Below are 22,563 nucleotides of genomic sequence, written 5' to 3' on the forward strand. Positions count from 1 at the left end.
CGTCTGGTAAGAGAAGGAGCGGTGGACTATGTATTTTTGTAAATAACAGCTTGAGTATGATATCTAAGGAAGTCTTGAGCTACTGCTATCTCATGATAAGTTGTAGACCACACTACCTACCTAGACAATTTATCTGTAATTTTCGTAGCTGTCAACATACCACCACAGACCGATGCTGGCACTAAGACCGCATTGAATGAGCTGTATTCCGCCATAAGCAAACAAGAGGCGGCGCTCCTAGTAGCCGGGGACTTTAATGAAGGGAATCTTAAATCCGTCTTACCAAATTTCTATCAGCATGTTAAATGTGCAACCAGAAGGGGAAAAACTCTGGACCACCTTTACTCCACATACAGAGACTCAGACAAAGTTCTCCCTTGTCTTCCATTTGGCAAATCTGACCATAATTCTATCCTCCTGATTCCTGCTTACAAGCTAAAATTAAAGCAGGAAGAAACAGGGACTTGGTGGTCTGATGAAGCAGATGCTAAGCTACAGGACTGTTTTGCTAGCACAGACTGGAATATGTTCCCGGGATTCCGCCGATGGCATTGAGGAGTACACCACATCAGTCTTTGGCTTCATCAATTAGTGCATCGACGACATCGTCCCCACAGTGACTGTACGTACATACCCCAACCAGAAACCATGGATTACAGGCAACATCCACACTGAGATAAAGGCTAGAGCTGCTGCTTTCAAGGAGCAGGACTCTAACCCGGAAGCTATGCCCACCAACAAACCATCAAACAGGCAAAGCGTCAATACAGGACTAAGATCGAATCGTACTACACCGGCTGTGACGCTCGTCGGATGTAGCAGGGCTTGCAAAGGGAAGAAAAGCCGCGAGCTGCCCAGTGACATGAGCTTACCAGACAAGCTAAACTACTTCTATTTAATCTTGGAGGCAAATGGCAGTAAAACATGCATGAGAGCACCAGCTGTTCTGGACGACTGTGTGCGCTCTCCGCAGCTAATGTGAGTAAGACCTTTAAACAGGTCAACGTTCACAAGGCCGCAGGGCCAGGTGGATTACAAGGACGTGTACTGCGAGCATGCGTTGACCAACTGGCAAGTGTCTTCACAGACATTTTCAACCTCTCCCTGTCTGAGTCTGTAATACCAACATGTTTCAAGCAGACCACCGTGGTGGCAGACATATGTCTGGCAGACATATCAGTGTGGATGACGGATCACCACCTCAAGCTGAACCTCGGCAAGACGGAGCTGCTCTTCCTCCCGGGGAAGGACTGCCCGTTCCATGATCTCGCCATCACGGTTGACAACTCCATTGTGTCCTCCTCCCAGAGCGCTAAGAACCTTGGCGTGATCCTGGACAACACCCTGTTGTTCTCAACTAACATCAAGGCGGTGGCCCGTTCCTGTAGGTTCATGCTCTACAACATCCGCAGAGTACGACCCTGCCTCACACAGGAAGCGGCGCAGGTCCTAATCCAGGCACTTGTCATCTCCCGTCTGGATTACTGCAACTCGCTGTTGGCTGGGCTCCCTGCCTGTGCCATTAAACCCCTACAACTCATCCAGAACGCCGCAGCCCGTCTGGTGTTCAACCTTCCCAAGTTCTCTCACGTCACCCCGCTCCTCCGCTCTCTCCACTGGCTTCCAGTTGAAGCTCGCATCCGCTACAAGACCATGGTGCTTGCCTACGGAGCTGTGAGGGGAACGGCACCGCAGTACCTCCAGGCTCTGATCAGGCCCTACACCCAAACAAGGGCACTGCGTTCATCCACCTCTGGCCTGCTCGCCTCCCTACCACTGAGGAAGTACAGTTCCCGCTCAGCCCAGTCAAAACTGTTCGCTGCTCTGGCCCCCCAATGGTGGAACAAACTCCCTCACGACGCCAGGACAGCGGAGTCAATCACCACCTTCCGGAGACACCTGAAACCCCACCTCTTTAAGGAATACCTAGGATAGGATAAAGTAATCCTTCTCACCCCCCCTCTTAAATGACTTAGATGCACTATTGTAAAGTGGCTGTTCCACTGGATGTCATAAGGTGAATTCACCGATTTGTAAGTCGCTCTGGATAAGAGCGTCTGCCAAATGACTTAAATGTAAATGTAATGTAAATGTCCCTGTGCCCAAGAACACTAAGGTAACCTGAATGACTACCAATCCGTAGCACTCACGTCTGTATCCATGAAGTGCTTTGAAAGGCTGGTCATGGCTCACATCAACACCATTATCCCAGAAACCCTAGACCCACTCCAATTTGCATAACGCCCTAACAGATCCACAGATGATGCAATCTCTATTGCACTCCACACTGCCCTTTCCCACCTGGACAAAAGGAACACCTACGTGAGAATGCTAGTCATTGACTACAACTCAGCGTTCAACACCCAAAGCTCATCAATAAGCTAAGGACCCTGGGACTAAACATCTCCGTTTTAAACTGGATCCTGTACTTCCTGACGGCTGCCCCCAGGTGGCAAGGGTAGGTAACACATCCGCCACTCTGATCCTCAACACAGGGGTAGGCCTGGTCACCGACAATGAGGAGGTCAGAGACCTGGCCGTGTGATGCAAGGACAACAACCTCTCAAGACAAAGGAGATGATTGTGGACTACAGGAAAACGTGGACCATTTTCTTTTTTTTTCTTTTTTGTTGTTGAATTTTACCCCCTTTTTTTCTCCCCAATTCCGTGGTAGCTACTATCTTGTCTCATCGCTACAACTCCCGTACGGGCTCGGGAGAGACGAAGGTTGAAAGTCATGCGTCCTCCGATACACAACCCAACCAAGCCGCACTGCTTCTTAACACAGCACGCATTCAACCCGGAAGCCAGCCGCACCATTGTGTCGGAGGAAACACCGTGCACCTGGCAACCTTGGTTAGTGTGCACTGCGCCCGGCCCGCCACAGGAGTCGCTGGTGCGTGATGAGACAAGGATATCCCTACCGGCCAATCCCTCCCTAACACGGGTGACGCTATGCCAACTGTGCGTCGCCCCACGGACCTCCCGGTCACGGCCGGTTACAACAGAGCCTGGGCGCGAACCCAGAGTCTCTGGTGGCCCTTAACCACTGCGCCACCCGGGAAGCAACGCCCCCATTCTCATCGATGGGGCTGTAGTGGAGCAGGTTGAGAGCTTGAAGTTCCTTGGTGTCCACCAACAAACTAACATGGTCCAAGCACACCAAGACAATCATGATTAGGGCACAACAAAACCTATTCCCCCTAAGTAGACTGAAAAGATTTGGCATTGGTCCTCAGATCCTCAAAAGGTTCTGCAGCTGCACCATCGAGAGTATCCTGGCTGGTTGCATCACTGCCTGGTATGGCAACTGCTTGGCCTTTGACCGCAAGGCACTACAGAGGGTAGTGAGAACAGCCCAGTACATCACTGGGCCAAGCTTCCTGCCATCCAGGACCTCTATACCAGGCGGTGTCAGAGGAAGGCCCTAAAAATTGTCAGACTCCAGCCACCCTAGTCATAAACTGTTCTCTCTGCTACCACACGGCAAGTGGTACCAGAGCGCTAAATCTAGGTCCAAGGGGCTTCTAAATGGATTCTTGTTTCAAGCCATATGACTCCTGAACATCTAATCAAATGGATACCCAGACTATTTGCACCCCCTCCCCCCATTACGCCGCTGCTACTCTGTTGTTATCATCTATGCATAGTCACTTTAATAACTCTACCTACATGTACATACTACTTCTACTAACCGGTGCCCCCGCTCATTGACTCTGTACCAGTACCCCCCTGTATACAGTCTCGCTATTGTTTTTACTGCTGCTCTTTAATTACTTGTTACTTTTATTTCTTATTCATATTTTTTTTTTAAACTGCATTGTTGGTTAGGGGCTCGTAAGTAAGCATTTCACTGTTGTATTCAGCGCATGTGACTAATAAAATGTTATTTGAAGTGTGTGTGTGTGTACACACACACAGTACCAGTCAAAAGTTCTGACACACCTACTCATTCAATGTGTTTCTTGATTTTACTATTTTCTACATTATAGAATAACAGTGAAGACATCGAAACTATGAAATAACACATGGGATCATGTAGTAACCAATTTATTTTTAAACCTATCAAAATATATTTTATATTTGAGATTCTTCAAAGTATTTGATGGAAACCAATTTTTCAACCCTTGTATTTGTCAGCCTGTTGCGGGCTTTGGTGTGTGTGTGTGTGCGCGTTCCCACACAAGCACCAGTTGCGCTCTGAGGCGGCTGATCTTGGTGAGATTTGGAGAATGATGGAGGCAACAGGAGAATGAGCCTCATATCCACAAAGTCCCTTCTACCAGGTGACTGATGAGATATGTTGGCATGACTGCCATATTGCATCTCGATCCCAAAGCCCTTGCTTGGAAGTGTACTTCGCCAGACTGCCAAGAACCTTGCCCTCATCCAGGCCAAGGTGGCGAGACACGGTAGTGATGACACCATAGGCCTTGTTGATCTCTGCCCCAGACAGGATGCTCTTGCCAACATACTTGGTGTCCAACATGTATGCTGTGGCATGTATGGGCTTCAGGCAGAAGTCTTCACTCTTTTTGATGCATTTCAGAACTGCAGTTTCCTCTGCTTGGAGCAAAGGTGAAGTTGGCAAGGCAGTACAGATTTATTCTCTTACATCTCTGCAAGCGGAGTCTGAACATCAGACAGGATGGCATTGTCTCCCTCAATCTGTGCAATGGCTGCTGCTATATGTTTCAGGTTGCTTACCACTCTCTCCCAAAATACATCATCCAGGAGGATCCTCTTGATGGGGCTGTCCATATCGGCAGACTGTGATATGGCCATTTCTTGGATATATTCCTTCCCCTCCAGGAGACTGTCAAACATGATGACAACACCACTCCAACGGGTGTTGCCAGGCAGCTTCAATGTGGTGCTCTTATTCTTCTGACTTTGCTTGGGGAGGTTGATTACTGGTATAACTTGATGACCCTTCACATACCTAACCATTTCCTTGGCTCTCTTGTAGAGTGTATCCATTGTTTTCAGTGCCATGATGTCCTTGAGGAACAGATTCAATGCATGAGCAGCACAGCCAATGGGTGTGATGTGAGGGGGGGAATCCTCCACTTTAGTCCAAGCAGCCTTCATTTTCGCAGCATTGTCTGTCACCAGTGCAAATACCTTCTGTGGTCCAAGGTCATTGATGACTGCCTTCAGCTCATCTGCAATGTAGAGCCCGGTGTGTCTGTTGTCCCTTGTGTCTGTGCTCTTGTAGAATACTGGTTGAGGAGTGGAGATGATGTCGTTAATTATTCCTTGCCCACAAACATTCAACCACCCATCAGAGATGATTGCAATACAGTCTGCTTTCTCTGATTTGCTTGACCTTCACTTGAACTCTGCATCCAGCAAATTAGTAGATAAAGCATGTCAGGCTGGAGGGGTGTATGCTGGGTGAAGAACATTCAGAAACCTCTTCCAATGCACATTGCCTGAGAGCACCAGAGGTGAACCAGTTGCATATACAGGTTGAGCAAGACATTCATCAGCATTTCTCTGACTTCGTTACTCCGTTGAGTCAACAAAACTAATGATTCCATGAGGACCATGAGCTGTTGCTATTGATAAGGTGTCTGATTCATCATTTTCACCTCGAATAGAAGTAGAGGGACTTTTGTCAGAGGTTTCTTGTTGTGAGCTTTATGCACTTGGCCAGATGATTCTGCATCTTTGTTGCATTCTTCACATATGATTTGGCACAGTATTTGCAAATGTACACAGCTTTTCCTTCTACATTAGCTGAAGTGAAATGTCTCCACACATCAGATGGCATTTTCCTGTAAAGATTAGAAAAAAATAGTAAAATAATAATACAATTCCATGTACAGATAAATAGTTAAGCAGTTAGATTAAAGAACTCCTTTGAAAGATACATGTTTAAAAATGAAACCTGTATAGAAACCGGTGAATTAACACTCCTCAGTTAGCAGGCTCAAGCAAGCTAAAACCCACATGTTAGCACAAACGAACTAGCAGAAATTTCTAGTTAACCTTTAGCGTCGAGCAATCCCGTATCCGGGAGCGTAACCATAGCCTCAAGCTCATTACCATAACGCAACGTTTCCTATTCATGAAAATCGCAAATGAAATTAAATAAATATATTGAAACACAAGCTAAGCCATTTGTTAACAACACTGTCATCTCAGATTTTCAAAATATGCGTTACAGCCAACGCTAAACAAGCATTTGTATAAGTTTAGCATGGCATAATGCTATGCTAGGCTGTGCTGGCAGCAGGCAACATTTTCACAAAAATAAGAAAAGCGACCAAATTAAATAATTTACCTTTGAAGAACTTCAGATGCTTTCACTCAGGAGACTCCCAGTTAGGTAGCAAATGTTCCTTTTTTCCAAAAATAATATTTTTGGAGGCAAAAAAACGTCACGTTTGTTCATCCTGCTTGGCTGAGAAATCGACCGAAAATACTTCAACTATAACGCCAAACTTTTTTCAAACTTTGCTCCATAATATCGACAAACACGGCAAACATTGTTTAGGATCCATCCTCAAAGTGTTTTTAACATATGTATTCAATAATATATCCATGGAGGCAGTTGGTTTCTCATAAGAAACTATTGGAAAAATGGCTACCTCAGTATTTTACGCAACGTTTTCTCCGGGAGACACCATGCGTCCACTCGCCCTATATGGTCTCTAACAGGCATTCTCCAATGGAAATGCCTAAAAAGACGTCACAATGCTGCAGACACCTTGGGGAAAACGTAAGCTGACTCCGAGCTGCTTCACAGCCATATAAGGAGTCATTGGCATGAGGCTGTTTCAAAAAATGCGGCACTTCCTGATTGGATCTTTTATCTGGATTTCGCCTGTAACATCAGTTCTGTGGCACTCAGACAATATCTTTGCAGTTTTGGAAACGTCAGAGTGTTTTCTTTCCAAAGCTGTCAATTAAATGCATAGTCGAGCATCTTTTCGTGACAAAATATCTTGTTTAAAACGGGAACGTTTTTCATCCAAAAATTAAAATAGCGCCCCCTATATCCAAGAAGTTAACAAAAAATCATTTACACTACTGTTCAAAAGTTTGGGGTCACTTAGACATTTCCTTGTTTTTGAAAGAAAAGCATTTTTTCCCCATTTGAAAACAACATCAAATTGATCAGAAATTCAGTGTAGACATTGTTAACCTCTTGAAACTCTGGGGGCGCAATTTCGGTAGCCAAATCTGATGTACAAAACGGAGCGATTTCTCCTACACAAAGATTCTTTCAGGAAAAACTGAACATTTGCTATGTAACTGAGAGTCTCCTCATTGAAAACATCCGAAGCTCTTCAAAGGTAAATTATTTTATTTATTTGGTTATCTGGTTTTTGTGAAAATGTTGCGTGCTAAATGCTACTCAAAATGCTAAGCTAGCTTAGCATACTCTTACACAAATTAGTGATTTGCTATGGTTCAAAAGCATATTTTGAAAATCTGAGATGACAGTGTTGTTAAGAAAAGGCTAAGCTTGAGAGCAGGCGCATTATTTTCATTTTATTTGCGATTTTCAGAAATCGTTAACGTTGCGTTATGCTAATGAGCCCGAGGCTTTATTCACGATCCCGGATCCGGGATGGGGAGTATCAAGAGTTAATCTCTCTGAGCACGGAACCCGCTAGCGGGCTGAAATTCCACAACATACGGTGATCGCAACATAAATAGTCATATTAGACAGTCATGAAAATACAAGTGTCTCATGTATCGAAAGCCTAGGATCTTGCTAATCCAACTGCGTTGTCAGATTTAAAAAAGGATTTACTGCGAAAGAATACGATGCGATTATCTGAGTATAGAGACCTATAAAAACAACAATTTCAACCAGCACAGGCATAACAAAATCACATACTGCATTAAAATAAATTGTTTACCTTTGACGATCTTCGTCTGTTAGCAATCCCAATGCTCATTGTTACACAATGAATGATCTTTTGTTTGATAAAATCCGTTTTTATAGCCTAACACGAAACATTTTGTGAACTGATTGTGTCGTAAATTCCGTCTCATTCCATTTTCGACGACACATTCCAGGTAAATAACCCACAGAGAACGTGACTTTTCCAGTCATGTTTGGTTTCATTGCAATCAACTTGTTTGTTTGTAACAGAACCAAACCTGATGGGCCATTTCGCGGGACGTATTGACTGAAAGAAACCGATTTGAAGACAACAAGTAATGACATCACTGTGCACCAATGATATGACCACTGTTTTGTTGATTGATTGTATTTTAACCCAATGACCACTGATCGTCTTGAAATCAAGCTGGGTAGATAGCCAATGAGCTGAGGTAAACGGCAGTATGCAATAGTTGTGTGTTGGAAGACCAACCCATGTCGTAAACTCTGTAAAGAGAGTCATTCGCTATTGAAGTTTTATTCCGGAAGGAGCTACACATTTTACGCACAGCGTTGTTTTGGTTAACGCGCAGATTCAGCTGTTTATATATCAATCAGTATGGCGACTAAGTCAGGGAAAGCTAAATCTAAGTCTAGATATACAGATATACACACAATTTTAGAATAAATTCATTGGGAAAGTGAGAGAGATTGTTGTAGGACTATTCATTTAGCGATTCCCAAGTGGAAGAATATTTTCTGAACGGAGAGGACACCATTGTAGCCACTGTGTATAATCTGTAATGTGCCTGCAGAAGAGGAACAATGTCACTGTTTTGGACTGGTAAGTTCTTCTCATGCTAATGCCCTTGTTTGAAATTAATAATATAAAATATTACTTGTGATTTAATTTCATTTTAGAAGCAATATATACAGTGGGGCAAAAAAGTATTTAGTCAGTCACCAATTGTGCAAGTTCTCCCACTTAAAAGGTGAGAGAGGCCTGTAATTTTCATCATAGGTACACTTAAACTATGACAGACAAAATGAGAAAAAAATAATGGCACCTGTTTGAACTTGTTATCAGTATAAAAGACACCTGTCCACAACCTCAAACAGTCACACTCCAAACTCCACTATGGCCAAGACCAAAGAGCTGTCAAAGGACACCAGAAACAAATTTGTAGACCTGCACCAGGCTGGGAAGACTGAATCTGCAATAGGTAAGCAGCTTGGTTTGAAGAAATCAACTGTCGGAGCAATTATTAGGAAATGGAAGACATACAAGACCACTGATAATCTCCCTCGATCTGGGGCTCCACGCAAGATCTCACCCCGTGGAGTCAAAATGACCACAAGAACGGTGAGCAAAAATCCCAGAACCACACGGGGGGACCTAGTGAATGACCTGCAGAGAGCTGGGACCAATGTAACAAAGCCTACCATCAGTAACACACTACGCCGCCAGGGAATCAAAACCTGCAGTGCCAGACATGTCCCCTACTTAAGCCAGTACATGTCCAGGCCCATCTGAAGTTTGCTAGAGAGCATTTGGATGATCCAGAAGAAGATTGGGAGTATGTCATATGGTCAGATGAAACCAAAATATAACTTTTTGGTAAAAACTCAACTCGTTGTGTTTGGAGGACAAAGAATGCTGAGTTGCATCCAAAGAACACCATACCTACTGTGAAGCATGGGGGTGGAAACATTATGCTTTGGGGCTGTTTTTCTACAAAGGGACCAGGACTGACTGATCCGTGTAAAGGAAAGAATGAATGGGGCCATGTATCGTGAGATTTTGAGTGAAAACCTCCTTCCATCAGCAAGGGCATTGGAGATGAAACGTGGCTGGGTCTTTCAGCATGACAATGATCCCATACACACCGCCCGGGCAACGAAGGAGTGGCTTCGTAAGAAGCATTTCAAGGTCCTGGAGTGGCCTAGCCAGTCTCAACCCCATAGAAAATCTTTGGAGGGAGTTGAAAGTCCGTGTTGCCCAACAACAGCCCCAAAACATCTCTGCTCTAGAGGAGATCTGCATGGAGGAATGGGCCAAAATACCAGCAACAGTGTGTGTGAACCTTGTGAAGACTTACAGAAAACGTTTGACCTCTGTCATTGCCAACAAAGGGTATATAACAAAGTATTGAGATAAACTTTTGTTATTGACCAAATACTTATTTTCCACCATAATTTGCAAATAAATTCATAAAACATCCTACAATGTGATTTTTCTGGATTTTTTTTCTCATTTTTTGTCTGTCATAGTTGAAGTGTACCTATAATGAAAGTTACAGGCCTTTCTCATCTTCTTATGTGGGAGAACCTGCACAATTGGTGGCTGACTAAATACTTTTTACACATACACCCAATTTTTCAGTTTTTGATTTGTTAAATTTTTTTGAAATATCCAATAAATGTCGTTCCACTTAATGATTGGGTCCCACTTGTTGTTGATTCTTCACAAAAAAATACAGTTTTATATCTTTATGTTTGAAGCCTGAAATGTGGCAAAAGGTCGCAAAGTTCAAGGGGGCCGAATACTTTCGCAAGGCACTGTAAATTATGATAACAACTATCCAAAACACAGAACATTGTAAGCAGACAACAATCAAAGCTATGTACAGGTGTCGTCAGGAGAACGGAATTAACATAGGTCCTTGAAAGCCTTTCTGAACAGCTTGGTCTTTAGCATGTGCCTTAAACGAGGCCAGAGACTCTCCAGCCCTGACAGTGACTTGAAAGCTGCACTGAGGTCCAGCACTATGAGGATAATGGCAGCCCCAGAGTCAGCATTCACGAGGTCATTGGCGACTCTTACCAAGGTGCAGTCTCTGTGCTGTGTAGCTCTGATACTCTACTGGAAGGGCTCGAGAAGGTTATGAGTGGCCAGATGGCGTTGAAGTTGGCTAGACACAGCATGTTCAAGAAGCTTACTCAGAAATGGCAGGTTGGAGATAGGCCTGTAGTTCTGGAGGTTGTCAGGGTCAGATCCAGGCTTTTTAAGTACTGTTAAGACTGCAGCAAGTTTGAGCTGAAGGGGGACACAGCCAGTGGTGAGGGACTTGTTGATGATTTCCGTGAAGAAAGGCTCCAGTGCAGGTAAGCAGGTCTTTACAAGGGAGGTGAGTCAAGTGAGCAAGTGGTGGTCCTCATTGTTCAAACCAGCTTGGTTACGTCAGCTGCAGTGAAGGTGGAGAACCTTGACTCAGGGAGCAGAGGACTGGCTAGATCAACTACAGAGGCTGGAGAGGACAGTTTTCAATTTTGCTTTGGAAGAGGCACAGGTATAGATTGCATTGTTCTGGGGAGGCTAAGGCTGGAGGAGCTTGCTCACAGTAGAAGACGGCACCCAAGAGTTTCCACTGCCGTTGCTGATCAGTTGGGAGTAGTTTGATGTCTGAGCTTTAAGGCCTTTCTTTTTTTTTGCCTTTCTGATGTTGCTCAAACATCTGCACATGTACAGTTCTAGACGACGGCCAGTTGCTTTGAGAGAGCGTAAGTGTACCAGGGAGAAGATTTGGGGAAAGACACTAGGCACGTTTTCAAAGGAGCAACTTCATCGAGTATGGAAGCCAAGGCAGTGTGGTATTGAGCCACAGAGCCAGTAACCACAGAGCCAGTAACTGGCAGGTTGGAGATGGATTCAGTAAGATGGCCTGTGTTTTATAGTTTTAAGACTCCTAAACTGAATAGAGTGTTTCTTGTGCTGAGTGGGCAGAGGAATAGGTAGGGCGAAGGTGATGAGTTTGTGGTCGGACAGGCCTTGCATAATTCCATCCACGCCTGTGATGCAGACCAGGTCCAGTGTAATGGCCTTTGTTGTGGGTGGAAGAGTCCACATGCTGTTGGAGTCCAAAGTTGTCCAGGACATCAGCCTGGCCAGAAGAGAGACTGCAGTCAGGGGAGATGACATGTTGAACTCACCAAGCGCTTGCATTTATTTTATAACATTTATTTTTTAATTGAACCTTTATTTAACTAGGCAATTCAGTTAAGAACCAATTCTTATTTACAATGACGGTGTGGAAAAAGGCCTCCTGCAGGGACGGGGGCTGGGATTAAAAATTAAATATAGGTCAAAACACACATCACGACAAGAGACGACACAACATAAAGAGAGACCTATAAGACAACTACACAGCAAGGCAGCAACACATGACAACACTGCATGGTACCAACACAACATGGTAGTAGCACAAAACATGGTGCAAACATCAGATTTGCCACCTTTGCTCCTTATAGTACAGATCACTGCACGCTATACTCCTCTGTAAACTGGTCATCTCTGTATACCTGTTGCAAGACCCACTGGTTGATGCTTATTCATAAAACCCTCTTAGGCCTCACCCCCCTATCTGAGATATCTACTACAGCCCTCATCCTCCACATACAACACCCGTTCTGCCAGTCACATTCTGTTGAAGGTCCTCAAAGCACACACATCCCTGGGTTTCTCTTCTTTTTAGTTTGCTGCAGTTAGCGACTGGAACGAGCTGCAGCAAACACTCAAACTGGGCAGTTTTATCTCAATCTCTTCATTCAAAGACTCACGTGGACACTCTTACTGACAGTTGAGGCTGCTTTGTGTGATGTATTGTTGTCTGTACCGTCTTGCCCTTTGTGCTGTTATCTGTGCCCAATAATGTTTGTACCATGCTTTGTGCTGTTATCTGTGCCCAATGATGTCTGTACCATGCTTTATGCTGCTTCTGTGTTGTGTTGCTGCCTTGCTATGTTGTTGTCTTAGGTCTCTCTTTATGTAGTGTTGTCTCTCTTGTTGTGATGTGTGTTTTGTCCTATATTTATATTGTATTTTTTAACATTTTTTTTATTTTATCCCAGGCCCTGTCCCTGCAGGAGGCCTTTTGGCTTTTGGTAGGCCGTCATTGTAAATAAGAATTTGTTCATAACTGACTTGCCTAGTTAAACAAATTCTTATTTTCAAAGACGGCCTACCAAAAGGCAATCAGCAAAAAAAAGAAATGTCCTCTCGCTGTCAACTGTGTTTATTTTCAGCAAACTTATGTGTAAATATTTCTATGAACATAACAAGATTCAACAACTGAGACAAGTATTTTCTGGGGGGAATGGCCCTAGTCCTCATCCTCCGATCCAGCAGGATCCGGGCTCTTCGCTGGCCATGGCAGAACACTGACATTCCAGTCTTGTAGGAAATCACGCACAGAACGAGCAGTATGGCTGGTGGCATTGTCATGCTGGAGGGTCATGTCAGGATGAGCCTACAGGAAGGGTACCACATGAGGGAGGAGGATGTCTTCCCTGTAACGCACAGCGTTAAGATTGCCTGTAATGACAACAAGCTCAGTCTGATGATGCTGTGACACACTGCCCCAGACCATGACAGACCCTCCACCTCCAAATCGATCCCGCTCCATAGTACAGGCCTCGGTATAACGCTCATTCCTTCGACGATAAATGCGAATCCGACCATCGCCCCTGGTGAGACAAAACCATGACTCGTCAGTGAAGAGCACTTTTTGCCAGTCCTGTCTGGTCCAGCGACAGTGGGTTTGTGCCCATAAGCGACGTTGTTGCCGGTGATGTCTGGTGAGGACCTGTCTTATAACAGGCTACAAGCCCTCGGTCCAGCCTCTCTCAGCCTATTGCAGACAGTCTGAGCACTGATGGAGGGATTATGCGTTCCTGGTGTAACTCGGGCAGTTGTTGTTGTCATCCTGTACCTGTCCCGTAGGTGTGATGTTCGGGTGTACCTATCCTTTTCAGGTGTTGTTACACATGGTCTGCCACTGCGAGGACGACCAGCTGTCCGTCCTGTCTCCTTGTACGTCTCACAGTACGGACATTGCAATTTATTTCCCTGGCCACATCTGCAGTCCTCATGCCTCCTTGCAGCATGCCTAAGGCATGTTCACACAGATGAGCAGGGACCCTGGTCATCTTTCCCTTGGTGTTTTTCAGAGTCAGTAGAAAGGCCTCTTTAGTGTCCTAAATTTTCAGAACTGTGACCTTAATTGCCTACCTTCTGTAATCTGTTAGTGTCTTAACGACCGTTCCACAGGTGAATGTTCATTAATTGTTTGTGGTTCATTGAATAAGCATGGGAAACAGTGTTTAATCCCTTTACAATGAACATCTGTGAAGTTATTTGGATTTTTACGAAATATCTTTGAAAGACAAGTTCCTGAAAAAGGGACGTTTCTTTTTTTGCTGAGTTGTGTATGTGTAAATAAATAAATAAATCCCACACACAGTTAAAAATCCAGGCTATCTAATCAACATGACCAAAGGTTAATTTCCTAAAAAGTCATGAAAACAAACAGTTTCAAAACGGACCCGGTCACATTCTACCCTGACAAAGATACCCTTCCGGAAGGTAAAGATTTACTCTACCTTTTATGACCCTAGCGTTTCTGTTTCCCAGGCAACACAGTGGTTGCGATCCCTGGCGTGGGGACAGCGCCCCCTGTTCTCTTATTGTCACTGGGTTCTAAAGTGGCTCAAAACCCCCACTTCAGCTATGTCACTTACAGTGGCAACAAAAAGGTGGGCACACACTCAGACCAATTTTTTTGTCAATAGGGGTTATGCTTCCTTTTTGATGTATTTTTCACGTGCATCTTCTTGCACTAACACTTGTCTCTTCTTACTAGCACAATTTTTTTCTGATAGCTTCTTTATTGAGGAATGTTTTTACTTGCTATGACTGTGGTATGCGGTTGTTTTTTCTACCCTCGTTGAAAACACTGACTGACTGTAAGTCGCTCTGGATAAGAGTGTCTGCTAAATGACCAGGATTCTATGTAAATGTAATGGGACTGTAATTAGCTGTGTGAAGTGAACATTTTCTGTTGGCGCAGCAGTGAATTGACAGTTGTCCCACGACAATCGTGTGTGCTTTGGATTGTGAACTTCCTCGTTTTCTCTCTCTCACACTAACTAAAACCTTTCCTCCAATCTCTTCTTTCCTTCTTTTTCAGGATGGAGAGATTCTGTGCAGGGCCACAGCAGGCATGGGTGTTCCCGTCTCTCTCTTCCTCTCCCTCGGAGCCACCTGTCCCTTCATCATCTTTGAGTCTGCCGATTTCGACAGCGCCGTGGATGGAGTGATAGAGACCACCTTTAAGAAGACCAGAGAGGTGAAACAGATGTCTTTCTTTTCTCAGTTGCTTTTTGAAGCCAAATCAGTGAGTCAAAAGATTCCAGTGAAAGAATAAGATGGCCAAAGGTGGTCAGTATTGTACAGTATGACCGATCTCTACCTCACCCTCGCTCTATAAACTAACACAAAAATATACACATTTTAAAGCCTTCTCTCACTGACTCAGTAGGCCTATATATATGACTTATCTGAACAGTAGACTAATGAAATAACCTGCCTTCTCCCTCCTCTCCATCTTCATTTCGCTCCCTCTCTCTCTTTCTCACCCTTCCTCCTCAGTGCCAGTGGATGCTGTGTGCCCAGGAGTCAGTGTGGGACAGTGTTGGTGCCCGTCTGAAGGTTCGGATGGCTGGGATGAAGAGTGTTCCTCTCCTGGCCGAGGGGGACCGAAGGCTGGTGGACGCTGCAGTTCAGGAGGCCCAACAGCAGGGGGCCACGGTCAGTCACTACATTTACATTTAACATTTTAGTCATTTAGAAGTTATTTATCCAGAGCGACTTACATGAGCAATTGGGGTTAAGTGCCTTGCTCAAGGGGACATCGACAGGTGTTTCACCTTGTCGGCTTGGAGATTCAAACGAGGGCCCTTTCGGTTACTGGCCCAACGCTAGGCTACCACATACACTGAGTGTACAAAACATTAGGAACACCTTTCTAATTTTGAGTTGCACCCCCTTTTGCCTTTAGAACAGCCTCAAGTTGTTGGGTGTCGGACTCTACAAGGTGTCAAGTGTTCCACAAGGATTCGGGCCCATGTTGACTCCAATGCTTCCCACAGTTGTGTCAAGTTGGCTGGATGTCCTTTGGGTGTTGGACCATTATTGATACACAGAAGAATGTTGAGTGTTGAAAAACCCAGCAGTGTTGCAGTTCTTGACACACTGGCACACATACACAATAGCACACATGAACAATCCATGTTTCAATTGTCTCAAAGCTGAAAAATGCTTCTTTAACCTGTCTCTTCCTCTTAAATCCACTTCAATCAGAGGAAGAGGAATTAACAGGTGACATCAATAAGGGATCATAGCTTTCACCTGGATTCGCCTGGTCAGTCTGTCATGGAAAGCGCAAGTGTTCCTAATGATTTGTACACTCAGTGTGCAAACTATAATCTGTGAAGTAACCGCCCCTTCCTCTTTACTTTATGGGCTTGACGATTCCATCATAACGTGTGAAAACGCGGTCATTTTAACATATACAATTATATTAGTGTTTTGTGGAGGAACTTCTCCAGATGCCTTTTATGAAATATTTGACTTGAAGACCATTCAAAAAGCCTACAGCATTTAGTAAACTACAAGGCTACTTCCTGGTAAATGGCGTGTCACTTTCATAGCGTATAGCCCTTAGCACAGGTGGGGGGCATCAGTCACTCAATACCGCATAGGCAAAATAATCATGACATTTCAAAAAGACCTGAAGGCAGTAAATCCAATGCAAGTTCCAAATACTGCTTCTCGGAATTCCATCTCTTCACTATATGGATTATTTCCTCTTTATTTTTGTAATTTGCATCTTCTTTGTTTTGTACCACCATTTTGTTAGATGTGGTGTTGAGCACAATTAATAAAAAGTACCTTTTTTTTCAATAAATGCTTGTATTAGCTGATCCAGCCGTGTCCCCCGCCCTCCTCCAGTACTGCCTATCCCCCCACGGTGCTGTGTGGAGTAGCCCCCTCCTGCACCTGTGTGGTGACCCCATCCCCCGGCCCTCTGCTACCCCTCCTCTCCTTCAGGAGCCACGGGGAGGGCGTCACTCTGGGTAAGGAGGACCACACCATACTATTTATATGACCAAACCACCCTCACACTAATGAAACACTCACATCTATCCTCCTCCATCTATCCATCTGTCTATCTGTCTTGTCAGGGAACCACAGCCCTCACGGCCAGGTTGCCTCTCTCCGGACTGAAGACCTAACTCTGGCCCTGGAGGCTGCCAAGATGTACAAGGGACACACGCACACAAATGCACACATACTTACTTACACACACTATCTTGATCTCCCAATATTAATCTCAAGTCACCACGGCTGAAAACATTTTGTGTGGTGTATCCTCTCTGCATTAGATTGATAATTCCTATCACCCAGAACCCACCTGATGAATAATGGACTATGAGATATAACACACCTTATTAAACCTTCCTCGACCTCTCTCCCCAGCCTGTCTGTGGGTTCAGGGGTCCTGTGTGGCTCAGTCGGTAGAGCATGGCACTTGCAACACCAAGCGTCGTGGGTTCGATTCCCCCTGGGGCCACCCATATGTAAAAAGTAGTGGCCCCAGCCGACTTGTAAGTCGCTTTGGACAAAAGCGTCTGCTAAATGGGATATATATTATTATTATTCAGTGTGGGTCAACTCCCACTCTGTTATGGACCCTTCCCTGCCTCTCTGGCCACAAGGAGAGTGGCAACTGCATCAATGGAGGGAAGGAGGTATGGACAATAGCCATTTTTTTTATCCCTGTCCCTGTCCAGAGGGAATTTTGTCTTTTCAGATCTTCACACATGCCTTCTAGGGTGTCGGGCTATAGGTTGTTTGTAGACAGGGTTCCTTTATATCTAATTGTCTTCTAAATTACAATTTCCTCCTTTTTTCTAGGGTCTGTTCCAGTTTCTCCGACCTCTCTCCTCTCCTCCTCTACCCCGCTCCTCTCCAGCCTCTGTTGATTACTCCAAGTATGGAGCGGCGGCATCACCGGCCATCATTCCAGAGGGATCTAATTTATCCAGGTGTGTGTGTGTGTGTGTGTGTGTGTGTGTGTGTCTTCACTTCTTTTAAATATGCTTTTGCACTTATTCAGTCACTTGTAAGGTTCATTGTCCCACCCCCCCCTCCTGATTCTATCTCTCCTTCAGTACCCCTCGTTCCTACCTGCAGAATGTGGGGGGCAAGCAGTGTGTAAGTCTGAGTCTGGCAGCAGTGTGTGTGTCCTGGCACCAGGGGGAACTGTTCTAGCGTACTGTCCTGACGGTGGGAGGAAAGACGTTCGCAACGCCGTGGAGGCGGCCATTAAAGTCCAACCTGGGTAAGCTCGGCTCTAGGCTGGATTTGTATCAAACAAACGTCACCGACAGTGTCGTCAAGGTCATATGGTACTGGGGCAGTATGGAGGTCTGTTTGACCCCTGTATAGACACACACCAACAAACAGCACTTAATTGTATTCCAGTAGAGTATGGAAGTGAGCCGTGTTTAATGGACATCTAGTTTTGTCTCTTGGTCTCCCCCGCACCTCTGATTCAGAGGGGTTGGGTTAAAAGCGGAAGATACATTTCGGGTGAATGCATTTAGTTGTGCAACTCACTAGGTGTCCCTCTTTCCCTTTAATACTAGCAAGCACCACAATCTCTTTGCAGAGCCCTCTGAGGTGTGGTGAAGGTGGTTACGGAGTACATTTAGTGGAGCATTAATCTTACTCTGGGCTCTGTACAGTATGGACTATCACATATAAATGCCTTCCTTCTCTAATCTCTTCCTTTGAAATGACTGGCATGAAAGGAGTTTGAAAAGAAAATGCATGCGAGTCTGGTACTCTGTGTGTGATTTTCACTGAGTATACCAAACATTAGGATCACCTTCCTACTATTGAGTTGCATCCCCTATTGCCCTCAACAGCCTCAATTCATCGGGGCATGGACAAGGTGTCGAAAGAGTTCCACAGGGATGCTGGCCCATGTTGACTCCAATGTTTCCCACAGTTGTGTCGAGTTGGCTGGATATCCTTTGGGTGGTGAACCATTATTGATAGACACGGAAACTGTTGAGCGTGAAAAAACCCAGTAGCTTTGCAGTTCTTGACAGAAACCGGTGCGCCTGGCACCTACTACCATACCCTGTTCAAAGGCACTTAAATTTTTTTTGTCTTGCCCATTCACCTTCAATGGCACACACATACAATCCATGTCTCAGTTGTCTCAAGTAGAGGGCAACCGATTGATCGGCATGGCCGATTTAATTAGGGCCGATTTCAAGTTTTCATAACAATCAGTAATCCGTAATTTTTGGACGGCGATTATGGCCGATTACATTGCAATCCACGAGGAGACTGCGTGGCAGGCTGACCACCTGTTATGCAAGTGCAGTGTCAAAAGGACCTTGTGGCTGCATGGAGCCAAGGTAAGTTGCTAGCTAGCATGAAACTTATCTTATAAAAAACAATCAATCTTCACATAATCACGAGTTAGCTACACATGGTTGACAATATTACTATTTTAACTAGCTTGTCCTGCGTTGCATATAATCAATGCGGTGCCTTCATTTATCATCGAATAACAGCCTACTTCAACTTCGCCACACGGGTGATGATTTAACAACAGCGCATTTGTGAAAAAAATACAACGGTTGCACCAATGTACCTAACCATGAACAGCAATTTGCAATTTGCAAATAAATTCATAAAAAATCCTACAATGTGATTTTCTGGATTTTATTTCTCATTTTGTTGGTCATAGTTTAAGTGTAACTATGATGAAAATTACAGGCTTCTCTCATCTTTGTAAGTGGGAGAACTTGCACAATTGGTGGCTGACTAAATACTTTTTTGCCCCACTGTATGTATGTATGTGTGTATATATATGTGTGTGTATATATATATGTATGTATGTATGTGTATATATATGCATGTGTATGTATGTATGTATGTGTATATTTGTATGTATGTATACATATATATTCGTTTTTTAAATTGGACGATTGAATCCGTATCAGCTTATTTTGTTCGTCCAATAATCGATGTAGGCATTGAAAAATCATAATTGGTCGGTCTCAAGGCTTAAAAATCCTTCTTTCACCTGTATCATCCCTTTCATCTACACTGATTGAAGTAGATTTATCAAGTGACATCAATAAGGGACCATAGCTTTCACCTGGTCAGTCATGGAAAGGTGTATATTTTCTCTCCTGACAGTTGGATGAAGAAGAGCCCTGTGGCCCGAACTCAGTCCCTCTTCTCTCTGGCTGAGACCTTGGAGCTGAAGAGACTGGACATGGCCGTGTCACTCCACTCCCAGACAGGCCTCTCATTGGATGAGGCGGACATGGAGGTGGAGCTGAGCATTGCTCAGCTCTGTGATTGGGCAGCCCGCTGTGATAAGGAAAGGGGCGGCGCTCCGGTGAGACTCTGTATATTATATATTCTGTCCTATAGTAGTAGCTTTTGTATAACACTATTGGCTGTTTATATGGTTAGGTTCTAAATCTGAGTGCAAAACTCAACAAACACTATGAAAGCTTAACCAGGTTGATTTTTCCTAGAGGATCAATACAGCTGCATTCGACAAAACATTTTCCCACCAAAACAAGTGTGTGTGGATATAGATATATATATTCACACACAGTTGACGTCGGAAGTTTACATACACCTTAGCCAAATACATTTAACCTCAGTTTTTCACAATCCCTAACATTTAATCCTAGTAAAAAGTCCCTTTCTTAGGGCAGTCAGGATCACCACTTTATTTTAAGAATGTGAAATGTCCGAATAATAGTAGAGAGAGTGATTTATTTCAGGTTTTATTTCTTTCATCGCATTCCCAGTGAGTCAGACGTTTACATACACTCAATTAGTATTTGGAAGCATTGCCTTTAAATTGTTTAACCTGGGTCAAACGTTTCAGGTAGCCTTCCACAAGCTTCCCAAAATAAGTTTGGTGAATTTTGGCCTGTTCCTCCTGACAGATCTGGTGTAACTGAGTCAAGTTTGTGGGCCTCCTTGCTAGCATTTATATAAATATCTATCTATTTATCTATCTATCTATATATATATATCTATATATATATCTATATATATCTATATATATCATTATATATATATATATAATGACAAAATGAGAGAAAAAATCCAGGAAATCACATTGTGGGATTTTTAATGAATTTATTTGTAAACTTCCTCTTTGGAGGGAGTTGAAAGTTCGTGTTGCCCAGCAACAGCCCCAAAACATCACTGCTCTAGAGGAGATCTGCATGGAGGAATGGGCCAAAATACCAGCAACAGTGTGTGAACCTTGTGAAGACTTACAGAAAACGTTTGACCTCTGTCATTGCCAACAAATGGTATATAACAAAGTATTGAGATAAACTTTTGTTATTGACCAAATACTTATTTTCACCATAATTTGCAAATAAATTCATTAAAAGTCCTACAATATGATTTTCTGGATTCTGTACCTATGATGAAAATTACAGGCCTCATCTTTTTAAGTGGGAGAACTTGCACAATTGGTGGCTGACTAAATACTTTTTTGCCCCACTGTATGTGAATTGAATCATATTGCTGGACTCCTGCCTGAGTATTCGAAATGTAACTAGTACCTTTGGGTGTCAGGTAAAATGTATGGGAGTAAAAAGTACACATTTTATTTAGGAATGTAGTGGAATGAAAGTAAAAGTTATCAGAAATATAAATAGTAAAGTACAGATGCCACCAAAAACAACTTAAGTAGTACTTTAAAGTATTTTACTTAAGTACTTAGACCACTGCTTTTGGAGGATGAGTGCATGACTGGTAAATAGTCACTTATGGATAGGTCAGTCAGTCAGTCAGTTGGCTAGCTATGGATAGACTTATTTTAGTATTGCAGTAACGTTAAAGGGCTCTGGCTAGTGTTAGCCAGCTAGCTAGAAGGATGAAGTAAGAAGCAAAATGTTAAACAGAGCTTGACCTCAGCAGAAGAAAGAAATAGGCTACTAAGTTCTCATCATAACTTTGCTTTACAGAGAGTACTGCTGAGCCAGTCCGACAATGCATGCAGGAGGAGACAGAGAGAACCTTTGTGAAGCTAGTCACAATAAGGATTAGCCACAATAGTGGAATTTGCAGTTGGCCTTCAAAATAAAAGGCCCTCATTGAAAGTGATGCAAATGGTTAGTCAAATGGTTAGTCATCATTACATATTTGGACTAAATAATAGTATAGAAGGTTGGAATGTTTTTATATAAATGGAACCAAATACAATAATTTGTTAATTTGACAAATGTTGAAATCGCACTGTGAATGTTTTACACTTCAGAATTGCATTGGGGGACATACTTATATTTCACTGTACAGCCTGACCTATGAATTGTAGATACCCCATTTAATGTATCAGTCTACTCAGTGACACCCACAGAAGACAACTGTGAAGAGATTACACAAATATTCGGGCCGTAGCTCATATTGCCAGTCTCCGAAACCACAGTGAGATGAGCCAACTTAAGCTTACCAGTGAAATGACTGTGTATTGGACATAAATATTGCACTGTACAGCCTTACAAATGGATTGTGGATCAATGAAATGGTCTACTCAGTGACACCCATAGAGCACAACTGATAAAAGTCTAAACAAATATTAGCATCATAGCTCATTGCGGAACTTTGACTGTGGGAAATCACCTCCCCATTCAGCCAACTGTGCAAACTGACATTCATATTAAAATAAAATTGTATTTGTCACATGCTTAGTAGACAACAGGTGTAGACTAACAGTGAAATGCTTACTTACGGGTCCATTTTCAACAATGCAGAGTTTGAGATTAAATAACAAATAAAATAAAACATTGAAATAGTGACACAAGTAATAAATACAGGG

The 22,563-nt window shown here is 43.7% G+C and overlaps 1 protein-coding gene and 1 pseudogene across 1 annotated transcript in view; both read left to right on the forward strand.

Moving 5' to 3' along the window:
• Positions 1-10,539: 10,539 nt before the first annotated feature.
• Positions 10,540-21,197, forward strand: LOC135556836 (aldehyde dehydrogenase family 16 member A1-like; annotated as a pseudogene).
• LOC135556127 (insulin receptor-like) overlaps positions 20,023-22,563 on the forward strand; it is a 117,888-nt gene continuing 115,347 nt past the window's right edge. Inside the window, exon 1 of the mRNA XM_064989059.1 lies at positions 20,023-20,109. The gene's annotated coding sequence lies outside the window, so the exon portion shown is untranslated. The remainder of the gene's footprint in view (positions 20,110-22,563) is intronic.

Source organism: Oncorhynchus masou, chromosome 15 (genome assembly GCF_036934945.1).
Source record: "Oncorhynchus masou masou isolate Uvic2021 chromosome 15, UVic_Omas_1.1, whole genome shotgun sequence".
In the NCBI taxonomy this organism is placed as follows: domain Eukaryota; kingdom Metazoa; phylum Chordata; class Actinopteri; order Salmoniformes; family Salmonidae; genus Oncorhynchus; species Oncorhynchus masou.